The sequence below is a fragment of the Odocoileus virginianus genome, chromosome 27, assembly GCF_023699985.2.
Source record: "Odocoileus virginianus isolate 20LAN1187 ecotype Illinois chromosome 27, Ovbor_1.2, whole genome shotgun sequence".
Classification (NCBI taxonomy): domain Eukaryota; kingdom Metazoa; phylum Chordata; class Mammalia; order Artiodactyla; family Cervidae; genus Odocoileus; species Odocoileus virginianus.
This window is the reverse complement of record NC_069700.1, coordinates 36,461,387-36,479,498: the sequence shown is the minus strand read 5'-3', so window position 1 is coordinate 36,479,498 and position 18,112 is coordinate 36,461,387. Positions and strand designations below refer to the sequence as shown.

At 39.1% G+C, this 18,112-nt stretch overlaps 1 long non-coding RNA gene across 3 annotated transcripts in view; it reads right to left on the bottom strand.

Moving 5' to 3' along the window:
• Nucleotides 1-4,190, bottom strand: part of LOC139031465 (uncharacterized) — a 31,616-nt gene extending 27,426 nt beyond the window's left edge. The window contains exon 1 of one of the 3 annotated variants that reach the window (XR_011483964.1): nucleotides 4,044-4,190. This is a non-coding gene — a long non-coding RNA (uncharacterized lncRNA). Of the gene's footprint in view, nucleotides 1-3,194; nucleotides 3,448-4,043 lie in introns of those variants that run through there. The other 2 variants (XR_011483963.1, XR_011483962.1) reach the window with 2 other exon arrangements.
• Nucleotides 4,191-18,112: the final 13,922 nt, after the last annotated feature.

Below are 18,112 nucleotides of genomic sequence, written 5' to 3'. Positions count from 1 at the left end.
CTTGTGCTCAAGGCCAGGTCAACACACAGTGGGTGGTGGCCCATTCCCCAAGGGTCTGCTTTCTTCTGAGTCACTGTTATTAAGTTCTGAGTGTTATTAAGTGCTACAGGAAGTCGTGCTGTAGATAAAACGGTCTGACTTAGACAGGCTGACAGCTCCCAGCTAAGGAGCCCCAGTGCCTTCTCTGGGCCTCAGTTTCTGGATGTAAAAAAATAGATAAGTCTGCTCTCCTGGGTTGTCCACAGGCCTGGAGAGCTCAGACAAGTCTCCACACGCTACACCACCAGGGTCTCAGCCTCTCCCACCCCTTGCTTCAAAGTAACAGAGGACTTGCATCCGCAGAGTTTCTGTTAGTGGGTCCAGGAGTGCATGGAACTTAAGGACAAGTTTACAAGGCATGAGAAGTGGGCAGAGGACAGAGGGCATTCGCTCAGGGGCACTTCTGGGCCCTCACGTGCCACAGCATGGGGAGAACGTGCTTTCATACACTCGTGGTTGTTTAGTCACTCAGTCACATCTGACTCTTTTGCAACCCCATGGACTGTAGCCTGCCAGGCTCCTCTGTTCCTGGGATTTCCCAGGCAAGAATACTCGAGTAGGTTGCCATTTCCTTCTTCAGGGGATCTTCCAGGACCTGGGATCGAACCCGTGTCTTCTGCATTGGCAGGCTGATTCTTTACCACTGAGCCACCAGGGAAGCCCTACCATGGCTTCAAATGAGAACTTTAGAGAAGGTTCGGGAAGCCGTGGAGCAGTAAGGCCCGAGGAAGGGGAGCAGTAGAAGTCAGCACCGTTCTGCATCAGGATCAAAACTGAAATTTTGCAGATAAATTTATGATGAGAGAAAGTTGTGAGTTACTGAGAATTACAATTTAATGATGTTAGGATGAACTATTGTCTTAGCTGTTTTTTTATGTTACTGAGTTAAAAGGAAGTTGACGGTCATTTTTCTTAATAATAATAATATGTTTAGCCAATTCAGAGTCCTTTGGGGGACCAAACTGTTCCTTGACAACTTAAAGAAATTAAATCACTTATTTAGAGCTTATAGTAAATCTCTTTGACTCTTTGTTAACAGAAATATTAAATCCATCATTCATTGATGGATTCCAAGAACTGGCAAACTTGTTAAGATTTAATCATACAGTCCAAACAGTCAAATCCAAGTAGTAAATTTGAGTGAATCTAGCTGATGATGTGCATGAGAATATAATTTTCTGAAATACCTTAGAAAATAAATTCTGGGACTTCCCTGGGGTGGTCTAGTGGTTAAGACTCTGCACTCCCAATGCAGGGGGCACAGATTCAATCCCTGGTTGGGGATCTAAGATCCCACACGCCACACAGTGCAGACAAAATAAATAAATATCACTGCAAAAAATTGTTAAAAAGAAAATAAATTCCATGAATGCTACTCTGAGGATAACAATCTATGAGAACAACATTGTGCAATCTTTATCTACTTGGTTACATTTTAAAAATTTAACTAGTAGGCTAATTAGTTACTCCCACACCATTTTCTATAAATAATAATAAGTTACTTAGATGGTTTTATAAAATAGAGCTTAATAACATAAATTACATATTGGTGGAAAACAAAATATATGAACTAGAACTAGGAATAAGTCTCAGAAAAAATTGTCTACTATATGAAGCTATTTAGTTACTTTGGTACCAAGTTGGTTAAGAGGAAGTGAAAAAAAAATAGCTTGACTTTATATACATGTAAGTCCCTATAAAATCCTGTCACTTCCCAGGAGTTCACACAGGCTGAGATTTGCTTTTTGTAGGATTTTCTAGCTTGTTTTCAAGCTATTAGTTTGATATATCAATATTCAGTTTGATATAATATTAATATAAATATCATAATAAGATGTGACTTTGATTGTAGGAAGACTCATTAGAAGATTATGAAAAGTGCAAAGGAATATGTTTGGAATGTCCTTCAAATGTCCTTAAACTGGAAAAAGTGAAAATTTAAATATTTTATATGTATAAAAAGTCAAGCTATTTTAAAAATTTTAAAACTCTAACCAACTATTTTAAGATAGAAAATTTCTGTAGGAATTGCTACAAGTTTCTGTTTACAAGCTTCAGACTTCAGATATACCCTACCCTTCCACTTAACATAAAATACTTTTAAAGATTTTCTCAATAAAGTGTTAGTTATATCAGGTTTTGATTCCTACAAAACAGTCACCTTGTAAATTTCAAACACATAGCCCAGAATATTCAGCACTCACAAGCTCAGATTTTCTGAGTCCTGCTTGAAGTATTCTGTCCCATATCCCGTCCCACTGAACCATCAAAATGCCCCAGAAATTCCAGCACTTAAACATTACAATAAAAACATTCATAACTTAAGAATAACTTCAAGCCACAGATGAGGACTAATCATAAGCCAAAGAAATACTTTAATTAGTGATAGAGCAAATAAGAAATTTTTAAAAGCTGACATCATTCTAATTGATACAATGATCCCCCCCCCCCCCTCCCCGTTCTATGTAAGTTTTCTGGTATATCAGTTAAAAGTATTAATATCAACAGTATTTGACTTGGTATCTCCAACATAAGACACAACATGCTAACTCAATAATAATGTTTTGAGTGCCTCTTGGCTTACTCTGTATAAGGCAGTATCAAGCACTAAGTAGTTATAAACAACACCCTGGGAGTGCTTTTTTTTCTTGGTAATTAGGGAAAATTTCCAGCATACACAAAAGTACACAAAAAAGAGAATGAGGAACTCTCACACACCCATCACCCAGTTTTAAATATTATCAGCTCATTACAGTATCAGTCTTATACTGTATTCCCAGCTACAACTCCATATTATTTGAAATCAAATTGCCAATATCATTTTATCTGTATACTTTTATTATTTACTCTTGATTTTAAATACAAGCATAATAGCATTATGCCACCTAAATAAAACACCAAAAAAAATATTTCTGTATAGTTATCAAATATCCAGTCAGTGTGCAAATTCCCCTGCCTCTTAAGTCACTTTTAAGCTAAAGATCTTCCTCTACTATTGTTTGAGTTCCTCCAGAAAGAGACTGTAAGACAGGATTCAAGTCCATGGAGTTTAAGTTCAGGGAACACCACAAGGGAAAGAGAAAGGGAAGTCAGGAAGAGAAGACAACCAACAAAGGGTATTAAACGTAAACCAACAAGGTCATTTAACCATTTACCAGTGCAGAATAGAAGCTTAATCCTTTCAGCCGAATTCTTGGAAAAGCTATTAACACACACATACACGCCCCTCAGGATTATCTCCCTGAGAGTTGAAAAAGCTGGGTACTTATTCACCCACTTGATTTAATCATTGGTTAAGGGCTGCTTCTGCAGGCATTGATTTCCGGGCACCCCTGACCTTTCAGAATTGGGCAGAACAGCCTCCCACAGTTCAGGGGAAAAGCTCCTTTGGCACAGAGGAGCCCGTGACGACTGGAAGTCAGGCTGAGTACAGTGAAGGGCACAGAAGACCGGGGTGAGCACGGACAGTGATTGCTACCCACTCTCCCCTTCTCACCATTTATATGGTGGAGATACCAGGGTGATTTGTTCTGGAGAATTTCCAACCCTCTGGGTGTTTCTGACTGCATCCACTGCGTCTTTTCATCTGTCTGCTGTCCCCTGCACTCGCTGTGTTCTCATTCTCCAATGGGTAGTTGGATACAGACTTAATAATTTAACAGACTGGATATTTTTGCTAGAAGACACCATTGGTGATAATGACAGGACTTTTCATCAGCAAATATGTAATGCCCAGTTTTCTCTCTTTGTGTAGTGTTAGGAATTTTTGTCCAAGTTCATTATATCATTAGAGCATGCAAATATTCCCTCACTCTTCATTAACTTATTAGCAGAAATGCTTCTAGAATACAGAAACTTTTTCTTGTCAACTATTTGATTACCCCAAGGTATAAGACACATAAGACAAACCCTTGATCCTTTCCTTTTATTTGCCAATTACCAGAAACCACTATAGGTGATCAGGAGTTCTTTATTTTTTTATGAACTCATAGATTTAAACATACCTGCAAGCTAAGTCGCTTCAGTCGTGTCCGACTCTTTGCGACCCCATGGTCTGTGGCCTGCCAGGCTCCTCTGTCCATGGCATTCTCTAGGACAGAACCCAGGAGTGGGTTGCCGTACCCTTCTCCGGGGGACCTTCTGGACTCGGGGATCGAACCCGCAGCACTCAACCTCCCCTGCATTGGCAGGCTAGTTCTTTACCACTAGCGCCATCTAGAGAGGCCTGAGTTTCAATCTATAGCCCAAATGCTCCCATTTTTGGCCAGTGAAAATCCATTCAGATTGACTTGTGAGTTCTTTTTGTCATTATTTTGATGGTCATTGAAAAATTCTTGCTTTTATCATATGACAGTATGTCCCAGGACCTTCTTGAATTTTTCCTGTCCCGGTTTTGAAATTAGCTATTTCTTCAAGAATTCAGGTTCCTTTTAGTGAAAAATAGTAATAGGAAACACAGTCCAAGTTCTATCAGTTGACATCACTACTAAGTCATTATTTCTAGGCTTTTTTGGTGGCCAGAGGTAGGAATAAGGTTTTTGTTTTTTTGTTTTTTTCTTTTTGTATTTTAAGAGAAATGCATTCTGAGATCATACTGATGTTTTCAGTTTAAGTTTAGGGTTATATGGTTAGCTATTCTTTGATTTTATATATCTTTTCTCATGCTAACCCCTTGATTTTTATTAATATAAGCATAATTACTTATATGCCATATCTTGTACTATATACCATAGTTTCAAAACAGCAATGCTAATATTATTACAAACAGCATGATAATTGAAAGTAGCTTAAAGGTATTTGCAATTCTTTTTATCCTTAGAATATATCCCACTAGGTTTATATATTTAATTACTGGGTTTTCAAAGTAATCTATAGATTCAATGCAATCCCTATCAAACTACCAACGGTATTTTTCACAGAACTAGAACAAATAATTTCACAATTTGTATGGAAATACAAAAAACCTCGAATAGCCAAAGTAATCCTGAGAAAGAAGAATGGAACTGGAGGAATCAATCTGCCTGACTTCAGACTCTACTACAAAGCCACAGTCATCAAGACAGTATGGTACTGGCACAAAGACAGAAATATAGATCAATGGAACAGAATAGAAAGCCCAGAGATAAATCCACGAACCTATGGTCACCTTATCTTCGACAAAGGAGGCAAGGATATACAATGGAAAAAAGACAACCTCTTTAACAAGTGGTGCTGGGAAAACTGGTCAACCACCTGTAAAAGAATGAAACTAGAACACTTTCTAACACCATACACAAAAATAAACTCAAAATGGATTAAAGATCTAAATGTAAGACCAGAAACTATCAAACTCCTAGAGGAGAACATAGGCAAAACACTCTCCGACATAAATCACAGCAGGATCCTCTATGACCCACCTCCCAGAATTTCAGAAATAAAAGCAAAAATAAACAAATGGGACCTAATGAAACTTAAAAGCTTTTGCACAACAAAGGAAACTATAAGCAAGGTGAAAAGACAGCCCTCAGATTGGGAGAAAATAATAGCAAACGAAGCAACAGACAAAGGATTAATCTCAAAAATATACAAGCAACTCCTCCAGCTCAACTCCAGAAAAATAAATGACCCAATCAAAAAATGGGCCAAAGAACTCAACAGACATTTCTCCAAGGAAGACATATAGATGGCTAACAAACACATGAAAAAATGCTCAACATCACTCATTATCAGAGAAATGCAAATCAAAACCACAATGAGGTACCATTATACGCCAGTCAGGATGGCTGCTATCCAAAAGTCTACAAGCAATAAATGCTGGAGAGGGTGTGGAGAAAAGGGAACCCTCTTACACTGTTGGTGGGAATGCAAATTAGTACAGCCACTATGGAAAACAGTGTGGAGATTTCTTAAAAAGCTGGAAATAGATCTGCCATATGACCCAGCAATCCCACTTCTGGGCATACACACCAAGGAAACCAGATCTGAAAGAGACACGTGCACCCCAATGTTCATCACAGCACTGTTTATAATAGCCATGGAAGCAACCTAGATGCCCATCAGCAGACGAATGGATGAGGAAGCTGTGGTACATATACACCATGGAATATTACTCAGCCATTAAAAAGAATTCATTTGAATCAGTTCTGAGATGGATGAAACTGGAGCCCATTATACAGAGCCAAGTAAGCCAGAAAGATAAAGACCATTACAGTATACTAACACATATATATGGACTTTAGAAAGATGGTAATGATAACCCTATATGCAAAACAGAAAAAGAGACTCAGATGTATAGAACAGACTTGTGGACTCTGGGAGAAGGCGAGGGTGGGATGTTTCAAGAGAACAGCATTGAAACATGTATATTATCTAGGGTGAAACAGATAACCAGCTCAGGTTGGGTGCATGAGACAAGTGCTCGGGCATGGTGCACTGGGAAGACCCAGAGGGATCGGGTGGAGAGGGAGGTGGGAGGGGGGACTGGGATGGGGAATACATGTAAATCCATGGTTAATTCATTTCAATGTATAACAAAAACTACTGTAATGATGTAAAGTAATTAGCCTCCAACTAATAAAAATAAATGGAAAAAAAAATTACTGGATTTTTTTAAGTCACTTGAAATAATCCTCTCTGTGTAGTTAAGTCACTAACTCAACACAGTAATCCTCATTTTGTTTTCTGTTTTTAGGAATTATTTTTAAAATTTAATTTGATTTCATAATCATGAAAAATCTTCACACGGTTTCAAAATCCAATCTACAAAATAAGGTATAATCAAAAAGTAAGATTTTTATTCATGTTTCCTCCACCACGTTCCCAGGGCAGGTAACCAATTTTTTTATAGTTTTTCAGTTTTTTATTATGTTCTTATTTTCTTGCTGTGAATTAAATATAAGCAAAGAGATATTCATATTCTTGCCACATTTTTTGAGTGAATGGTAGCATATTATCTATATTTTCTCCACCTTACTTTTTAAAAATAATAATGCATCCTGCAGAATATATGGAGATGAGATAATAACAAACTTATACACACTCGTCGGTTACAGCTGCATAATTCTCCATTGACAGATGTCCTAGGTTCCCTACTGACAAAAAAATTTGGGTTTTTCCAACATTTTGTTGTTACAAACATGGTTGTAATGAATGTCCTTCTGCAGATTATAAAGTGAAGTTTCAAAAACACAAATGTTCTAAGACCTCATTTTGGAAATTGTTGGATAATTCATGGATCGAAGAGTTTTGTTTGTTTGAACTTATCTCAGTATATGTTAGCTATGACCCTATCAACGTGGCTTCTACATTTTCTCATTTTTATTATATAGTAAAATTATGTGTCCTAGTATATAACCAGCTGCTGAAAATAGTACTTTTTTCCTAAGAAAATAACTAATTTTAATTTTGAGCAAGCAAAAGGAAGCAAAATTTCATCACAGTTCTTTCAACAAAGAATGGGAGCAGTTTGCTAGAGCTGCCAAGCATCAGAGTTCAGTGGGGAAGGAGGGTGGGGTGGCTGGGGGTCTGAGAGCACGAGGCACATGTTCCCTGCTGTTCAGGCAATGAACACTACCCAGATGGGGAGCAGGGGCAGAGGGAGGACTTTAGTCCAGGATCTGGCAGCTGAACGGGGGGCTGTGAAGCCTGGTCTGTCCACAGTCAAAGGTATAGGGTAACACTTACCTGTAAGATACATTGTTCAATATCAACCTGCTGATTGAATCTTATTTTATTCTTCAGTCTCCAAACCTTGAGAAAGACATGTTAATTCTTCTTAGCACAATTCATATTTCTGCCAGTTTCTCCTTGACTTTCCATAAGCTTTACTCCTTTTCTATTTTAAGCCTGTCCTATTTTATAAAGGTTCACAACCTCTACATCTTCATTGTGGATTATATCATTTATCGATATGAAATGACCCTTGCTTTTCTGACAAGTTGTTTTTGCTTTGAATGACACTAATGTTAATAAAATGGCATTTTATTTTTCTTCTTCTTCCTTCTTCTTTCTTCCTTTTGTAAATTATATTGTTGGCCTTTTTATTTTTTAACCTTCACAGCAGAATGGCTGCCTTGTGCTCTGGCTGATAAAGATCTTGGGTTCCTGAACCAGGAAGTAGGCAGAAGGTTCTCTCAACCACCAGCAAGATTTTCCATGTCAGGAGGCAAAGCTGTGGCTGCTCCTGCCAGGGACTGCCAGTCAGACTCCATAAGATTTTCACTTAATGGTGTTTCCTCTCAGATTCCAAGTGCTGCTTCCACTTCCTTTCCAGAGTCATGGTTCTGTGGATTCATCATTTTTCAGTGTCTGGGTGAGATGCTGGCTGTATAATAATTTTACGTGTTGCATGAGAACACATTGCATTTTAAACTGGTAGCCCATTTGTCATGCTTTTAACATTCCCTGCTATTGGTAGTTTGATTTTAAAATTAACTTTGTAGCATAAAACCTTATTTTGAAGAGAACTTAATAGCTGAATATGGCACAGAAAAACGATACATCAAAGATGATAAAGTGTATTTACAGACATTTATTCTATGAATATGAATATTTCAGAACTAAAAAAATCCCCATGACTCTGTCTTTTTACTTTGGGGTATTTTTATACTAAGAATTTATAAATTTTTAAGAACATTTAGTTTTTATATTGAGAACTTTGTATGAATTGGAAGTCTCAAACATGATGTGTGTATTAGTTGCTCAGTCATGTTCTAATGAGTGTATCTATTAATGTGCTTTAATGTAATCTTTACAGGATTTTTATTTGTTTTTAAATTGAATTTTTTAAAAACTTTTTATTTGCTTGCTTTTTTTTTTTCTTCTTTTGATTGCACTGCACACCATGTGGGATGTTAGTTCCCCAACCAGGGATTAAAAAATCCTTTAAAATAAATCATAATTCCAACCACAAAAATGGAAACGATCTAATTAGAAAAGTAAATTTTTTACTCTCATGGAGCAACTGCTTCATGCAATAATTAATAATGATGATAAAAGCACTAGAAGAAAGTTGATGAGGAACTTTACAAAGCCATCAAGCTGCCATCACCTAGAGCCGGTGATCAATCTTAGTGTCACTCTAAGTGTGAAGGCCCAAGATCCGGTATTTTCTCATGATGATGAAGTACACACACCACCTATCAAGTATTCCTGCCCATGTGAAATAGAGAGCCAGTGGGAAGCTGCTGAATGGATGCAGGGAGCTCAACTGTGTGCTCTGTGACAACCTGGAGGAGTGGGATGAGGGGGGAAGTTCAGGAGGGAGGGGCCACATGGGTACTCATGGCTGATGCATGTTGTTGTATAGCAGGAACCAACACAATATTGGAAAGCAATTATCTTCCAATTAAAGTTTAGTCATTCAGTCCTGTCCGACTCTTTGTGACCCCATGGACTATAGACTACCAGGCTCCTCTGTCCATGGGATTTTCCAGGCAAGAGTACTGGAGTGGGTTGCCATTTCCTTCTCCAGAGGATCTTCCCAACCCAGGGATCAAACCTGGGTCTCCCACACTGTAGGCAGATGCTTTACCATCTGAGCCACCAGGGAAGTCTCCAGTTAAAAATAAATTAACCTAAAGAACCAAAAAACCTATATATAGAAAACTATAAAACACTGATGAAAGAAATCAAAGAGGACACAAATAGATGGAGAAATATATCGTGTTCATGGATCAGAAGAATCAATATAGTGAAATGAAAGCAATCTATAGATTCAATGCAATCCCTATTAAACTACCAATAAATAATTTCACAATTTGTATGGAAATACAAAAAACCTCTAATAGCCAAAGCAATCTTGAGAAAGAAGAATGGAACTGGAGGAATCAATTTGCCTGACTTCAGGCTCTACTACAAAGCCACAGTCATCAAGACAGTGTGGTACTGGCACAAAGACCGAAATATAGATCAATGGAACAAAATAGAAAGCCCAGAGATAAATCCACACACCTATGGACACCTTATCTTTGACCAAGGAGGCAAGAATATACAATGGAGAAAAAACAATCTCTTTAACAAGTGGTGCTGGGAAAACTGGTCAACCACTTGTAAAAGAATGAAACTAGAACACTTTCTAACACCATACACAAAAATAAACTCAAAATGGATTAAAGATCTAAATGTAAGACCAGAAACTATAAAACTCCTAGAGGAAAACAAAGGCAAAACACTCCGACATAAATCACAGCAGGATCCTCTATGACCCACCTCCCAGGATATTAGAAATAAAAGCAAAAATAAACAAATGGGACATAATTAAAATTAAAAGCTTCTGCACATAAAGGAAACTATAACAAGGTGAAAAGACAGCCTTCAGAATGGGAGAAAATAATAGCAAATGAAGCAACGGACAAAGAGTTAATCTCAGAAATATACAAGCAACTCCTCCAGCTCAATTCCAGAAAAATAAATGACCCAATCAAAAAGTGGGCCAAAGAACTAAACAGACATTTCTCCAAAGAAGACATACAGATGGCTAACAAACACATGAAAAGATGCTCAACATCACTCACTATCAGAGAAATGCAAATCAAAACCACAATGAGGTACCATTACATGCCAGTCAGAATGGCTGCTATCCAAAAGTCTACAAGCAATAAATGCTGGAGAGGGTGTGGAGAAAAAGGAACCCTCTTACAGTGTTGGTGGGAATGCAAACTAGTACAGCCACTATGTAGAACAGTGTGGAGATTTCTTAAAAAACTGGAAATAGAACTGCCATATGACCCAGCAATCCCACTGCTGAGCATACACACCAAGAAAACCAGAATTGAAAAAGACACACATATCCCAATGTTCTTCGCAACACTATCTATAATAGCCTGGACATGGAAGCAACCTAGATGTCCATCAGCAGATGAACAGATAAGAAAGCTGTGGTACATATACACAATGGAGTATTACTCAGCCATTAAAAAGAATACATTTGAATCAGTTCTAATGAGGTGGATGAAACTGGAGCCTATTATACAGAGTGAAGTAAGCCAGAAAGAAAAACACCAATACAGTATACTAACGCATATATATGAAATTTAGAAAGATGGTAACGATAACCCTGTATGCAAAACAGCAAGAGAGACACAGATGTATTGAACAGTCTTTTGGACTCTGTGGGAGAGGGCAAGGGCAGGATGATATGGGAGAATGGCATTGAAACATGTAAATTATCATATGTGAAATGAATCACCAGTCCAGGTTCAATGCATGATACAGGATGCTCGAGGCTGGTGCATTGGGATGACCCAGAGGGATGGGATGGGGAGGGAGGTGAGGGGCGAGGTTCAGGATGGGGAACACATGTACACCCATGGCAGATTCAAGTCAATGTATGGCAAAACCAATACAATGTTGTAAAGTAAAATAAGTTAATTTTAAAAATTAAAATAAATAAATAAATAAAATTTTTAAAAAGCTGAACCTGAATCTAGTTAAGACTTTAGTTCTAACTTCCAACTTTCAGGAAATATAAGCAATTAAGAATAATTTCAAATGTCACCACCAGGAAGCAATCAGTCAAATCAATAAGCAATATATTACAGGACAATGAGCCTGTTTTCAAGTCAAGAGCATGAAAAAGAAGGGTGGGAGACAACCAGAGCCTCCTGTGTTGGAAGCATGGAGCCCCAGCCACTGGACCACCACGGAAGTCCCTACAAGATTTTTAAAACATTGAAAACTTAGAGATTTCCCAGTTTGCAACTCAGAAAATATTATCATCATTCCCAAAGACCATAAAGTATAATTAATCCATTTTTCAAATTGGAAAACTGGATCTACAAATCATAGGACAATTTTTTTCACTTTTTATTTTGGATTAATTTCAAATTTATGGAAAAGTTGCAAAAATTAGACCAAAAGTCTATATAACTCAGACTCATCAAATGCTAGTATTTTGCCACATTCACTTTCCCAGTCTCTCTCCCCTCATCTCACTCTCTTTTTTCTCTCTCCCCACATGTCCTCACACTTACACACACATACACACGCGCGCACACACACTACTAGAATAAGAACATTCTTTTACATAATCACATTACATTTATCAAAATTAGACATCTGACACTGATACAACCATCATTACCAATCATTCAGCTTGTATTCCAGTTCTTCCAGTTTCCCCAGTAATGTCCTTTATACCACTCTGAACAAGCATGGATCATGAATCACATTTAGGAGTCCCTTTAATCTGGACTGGTCCCTCTGCCTTTCTTGGTCTTCACATCAACAGTGTTCAGGAGTGCAGAGTTGGTAGAAGAGGAAGGAGTTTTCACTCTTCTCAACCTTTCCTGGAGTTGGTATTGCCTTTGCAGTAAACCTTGGTGGGTGCTATCCTGACCTTCCAGAATCTATTTCTTAAGGGTGAATGAACCTAACAACTCATTTTCATGAATCTTTATGTGTAGCATCTGAATCCACATACACATATAAAGATTCAAGCAAACTTAAAAAACAGTTGTGGCAGTAGTAACTAGTACTTATATAGTGCTTAGTGCACTGCATACACTGTCATTGAATCCTTGTAACAACCCTGGAGGATCAGTACAATTATCATCACCCCCATTTTATAGCAGAAGAAACTGAGGCACAGAGAAATTAAGTTACTTGGCCTAAACCACACCGCTAGAATACAGCAAAACCTGAACTTCAACTCCAGCCTTCTGGCATTAGACACTTGTGTGGGTTCCATCTCTCCCAGATAAGCTCATCATCTCTCTCATAAGTATCCAACCTGGCCAGTGAGTGCTTGGTTTTTATGATATACTGGCATATGACCTGAGTAACAAAATCCTTAGGAACAATGTCCTGCTCAACTTCACACACACTGTGCTCTACATCTGAGCTTGGTAGGAAAAGAAGACCAGAGAAGCAAGAAGTTAGCAACAGACAAGTTTCCTATAAGCAGGAAGTGGCAGTGTCCAGACAAACAGGCATGGAGTCATATTAAGTTAAATATTTACTCAGCTGACATGAGTAAATATTACATTTTTAATTATTATCCACTTTAACCAACATTTTGCTGGTGTCCACTGTATGGGAGACCATACAATGCATTTTGGAAAAAGAAAAAAAAAAACACAAATAGAAAAAAGGGTCTTAGGGAGCAATATGCATTCATGAAAAAACAAAAGCTTATGAATATTTATCCAAAAATAAAATTAGCATTATGTTAACACAAAGAAAACAGGGTTCACACAAACCCTGAGGGAGCCATCAGAGTAGGGAAAGTTTAAGGAGACATGTTTCTCCTTGAAGAGAAGGAGGTTTTAGAATAGGTTTAGAATAGGCTTCCCTGGTGGCTCAGTAGTAGAGAATCCACCCGCGGGTCTGGGAAGATCCCACATGTTGCAGAACAACGAAGCCTAAGCACCTAAACTATTGAGCCTGTGCTCTCGTGTCCAGGAGCTGCAACTCCTGAGCCCGCTGCCTCTACTGAAGCCGAAATGACTGAGAGCCCATGCTCCACGACAAGGGAATCCATTGCAGTGAGAAGCCCGCGGAATACAACCAGAGAGTAGCCCCCACTCACCACAGCTAGAGAAAAGTCTGCTCAGCAACGAAGACTCAGCATAGCCAAAAATAAATACAGAAATACAATTTTTTAAAAACAGATTTAGAAAACCAAGGGGCTGTGGAGTTAAGGGTGTCTTGAGTGAGATAAAAACACAGAGCTGAGAGGGGACTGCACACACATGGCCCTGCAGAGGGAGGAGGGTGGTGGGCTCACCTGGAAAGCGGAAGGATGCTAACTGCAAGAATGACCTTGAAAAATCAGCAGGTAGGTCCACAAAATGCACAGGGACTCAGGGTTACAGATGTCAGGATGGGGAGACCATCTCAAAAGAGGGAACACTTTGCGTGTGGGGTTTTTGTTTGTTTGTCATTTTAACAATGTTAAACCAATTAAGTAAGCATGAAGGAGGATTATGAAAACAACTCACTGGATCAAGGTCAGGAGAAAAACACCAGGCTTTAGAGAAAGCAGTGTGTTCTGATAAGTGGTGGGCAGAGAGAAGGGAGCGGAAACGTCAATTTCTTCACTGTAGACATTTGGTCAAAACACTTGTGGAAAATGAAATGGCAAATGGATACTGAAGTGAGGTCAAGAGAGGGATTTTTATTTTTTAATAAGAAGAGACTATAAGCCGGCTACAATCCCCTGAGATTGTGTCTAACCAAAGCCATAGATATGAAATCAGCTCTCAAGGTCTGCTTTCATGAGCTCAGCCATTAGAAAAATGTGCAGAAGAAAGAGAAAGAGAAAACCTGAGAAACAAACATTTGTGCAGAAAATAGAGGGGATCATACAAATAAAACCTCATGCTGTTGTTCAATCACTCAGTCATGTCTGACTCTTTGCAACCCCATGGATGGTAGCACGCCAAGCTTCTCTGTCCTTCACCATCTCCCAGAGCTTGCTCACACTTATGTCCATTGAGTCGGTGATGTCATCCAACCATCTCATCCTCTGTCATCCCCTTGGCCTCCTGCCTTCAACCTTTCCCTGCATCAGGATCTTTTCTAATGAGTTAGCTCCTCACATCAGGTGGCCAAAGTACTGGATCAGTCCAGGTACAAAGTACAGCAGTACCTGTATTTTGGGTCAGTCCAAAGTACAGCATCAGTCCTTCCAATGAATACTCAGGATTGCTTTCCTTTAGGATTGACTGGTTTGGGATCTCCTTGCAGCCCAAGGGACTCTCAAGAGTCTTCTCCAATACCACAGTTCATACTGTTATGCAAAGGCCACTTGTATATGCTTACAATGAAAAGGGAGGAACCAGGGAATGTGATGAGAGAAAATTACCAAAGTCAGTTAAACTTGTACATGTGAAGACTGAAGGTCAATTTAGCAATAGTACTAATTGTGGCAGGCATGGTTAACACTGATGTGTAGGATCATGTGAGGGTAGAATACAGAAGGATCTAAAACCCAAGTAGAGACTCTAGTTTTCTTCATTATATCTCAGAGCTTTGATAAAAAGTAGAGGATAAATGAATGTATTCATTAATTCAACAAAACATTTACTGTAGACACTAGGGGTCTGCAGACGAATATGGCCACTTCACCAGGGAGGTCCCTGTTCAAGGGCTTCCCTGAGGTGTGGGGCTCCACTCAGCAGGCTCCCAGGAGCCCCTCTTTTATCCTGAAAGGATACCTGTCACTCAGGATGTTCTTGGGTGATCTTAGCGTTGCCTCCGGCGGGATGACTAATAACACCACTCCAAGAGAGATGGTCTCTGTTGATCCTTCCAGCCCCTTTGTCACCTGACTTCTGCCACAAATAACCAACTTGCTGGGTGGACTTTGATGTTATCATGAGGGACTTCCAGAAAGTTGTATGGCTCCTAGAGATTATGTTTTCATAATTTCCTCTCTAAAGCAACTAGAAATACTTCTACTGTGTTCAGTCTTGAGTAAGCTTCTGAACCACCTACTAATAAGGTTAAGAACACACAGATACACACAAATATACAGCACACACACACACACACACACACCTTTGCTCAGTAGTCCAAATCTGTGTTTTTTTTTTAACTTATTGAAGTATAGTTGATTTACAAGTTGTGTTAGTTTCTGTTGTACTGCAAAGTGACTCAGTTATACCTATATATTCTTTTCCATTACGGTTTATCACAAGATATTGAATATAGTTCCCTGTGCTATACAGTAGGACCTTGTTCTTTATCCATCCTATATATAATAGCTCGTATTTGCTCATCCCAAACTCCCAGGCCTTCCCTGCCCTATGCCCCCTCCCCCTTGGCAACTACCAGTCTGCTCTCTCTGTCTGGGTTTGATCCTAAGCATCAATCCTAGTTCCTACACATCAGCCCTGCCTAAGGTTCCTGGGTGCATCTAGTCCAGAGGCTTGGAGGCAGCAAGGCTAAATCATTTCCCCCCAGGAACAAGGGGGTGGGGGTTGCTGTTTTATTATGTAAGAGGGAGAAGCACCGGAAAAGTGAGCTTTAGTGAATGAAAGGTGATCACGTGACAGTGCCTCCAGACTCACCCCAGCAAAGGAAATGCACTTGCGTCAAGATCTCCACATCCTTTTCACAGAGAATCACCTAATCACAGTGACTCAGCACCTTCAGACTTTTGTCACTGGTGCCAGATCCTATTCCATTAGGACACACGTTGCTCCAAATGTGTTGTCTTGTCACACCTCACCACTGTTGCTAGGAAAACATATTCAATGCAGGAAAATGCCTTTGTTACACTAAAAGCAAAGATAGACATTGCAGGGCAGAAGCAGGCAGTAATCCGGTCCAGATCAAAGTTGCCTTTCAAAAGGCCTTTGTCATTGGTTCACACTCTCCCAGTTAAGCTATTGCTGACTCATTATAAATTACTCAAAGTTGCACCAAGCTAATGTTTAGAAACTCATTCTATGTGGAAGCAAAGTTCAATATCAAATTCTTAAAAGAATGTGTGACTTGGTCTATTTACACCTGAACAAATAGGTAATCATGAGTCACTTGCCAACACAGCATGATTACAGGAAAATGGAATAACCAGCTACTCAAGTGAAGTCAACAAAAGTTATTGTTAATAAGACATAACACTAGAGATTGGCCACAAGTTCCCTCTGTATCACTGCTTCTTTGTGTATACACACACACACACACACATACACATATATATATACTCACATGAAACTCTACAAAACTAAAAGTCAAGTGAGCAGAAATTATGTGACTGAACTAAGACAAGACTAGAGTGAACAAGGATTCTACAGAATGTTCAGTTTAATTGTATATGTTCACTTCCTTTCCCATTATTCTAAATATACATTTTTCAAATGTACTGAGGTTCATCGCAGCACTATTTATAATAGCCAGGACATGGAAGCAACCCAGATGCCCATCAGCAGACGAATGGATGAGGAAGCTGTGGTACATATACACCATGGAATATTACTCAGCCATTAAAAAGAATTCATTTGAATCAGTTCTAATGAGATGGATGAAACTGGAGCCCATTATACAGAGCAAAGTAAGCCAGAAAGATAAAGACCATTACAGTATACTAACACATATATATGGAATTTAGAAAGATGGTAACGATAACCCTATATGCAAAACAGAAAAAGAGATTCAGATGTATAGAACAGACTTGTGGACTCTGTGGGAGAAGGCGAGGGTGGGACGTTTCAAGAGAACAGCATTGAAACATGTATATTATCTAGGGTGAAACAGATCACCAGCCCAGGTTGGGTGCATGAGACAAGTGCTCGGGCCTGGTGCACTGGGAAGACCCAGAGGGATCGGGTGGAGAGGGAGGTGGGAGGGGGGACCGGGATGGGGAATACATGTAAATCCATGGCTAATTCATTTCAACGTATGACAAAAACCACTGCAATGATGTAAAGTAATTAGCCTCCAACTAATAAAAATAAATGGGAAAAAAAATAAATAAATGTACTGAGGTATAATATATTGTATAGTGCACAAATATTAAATGTGGGGTAGGTGAATTTTTCCATGTGCTATATATATATATATATATATATATGAAGTGTAGTAAAGTGAGAGTTGCTCGGTTGTGTCTGACTCTTTGCGACTCTATGGATATACAGTCTATTGAATTCTCCAGGCCAGAATACTGGAGTGGGTAGCTATTCCCTTCTCCAAGAGATCTTCCCAACCCAGGGAGCAAACCCAGGTCTCCCGTATTGCAGGCGGATTCTTTACCAGTTGAGTTACCAGGGAAGCTCAAGAATACTGGAGTGGGTAGCCTTATTGTGGCCATGTGTTCTGGGAAACACACTCACTCAGAAGGACAATGCAGATAGTGGAGTGCAGTTTATTACAGCGGCAGGCCCAAGACAAAGTCTCCTCTTAGCCAAGGACCCCAACCAGTTTCTGTGAAAACCTTATATACCCTAAGTGTATGTGCCCAAACCCACCTCCCCAAATTCCCTGAAACTAGTCTGAACAAAGGAAAAGAAAGATACGATCAAAGTTAACCAGTGATTCATATGCCTTAAGCCTAGGTAGTTAACAGTAGGCAATTATCAATAGGCCTGTGGTCATACCCTAATAAGCATAAGAAAATGTATGATTCTATTTGGTTAGATAATTAGGGTAT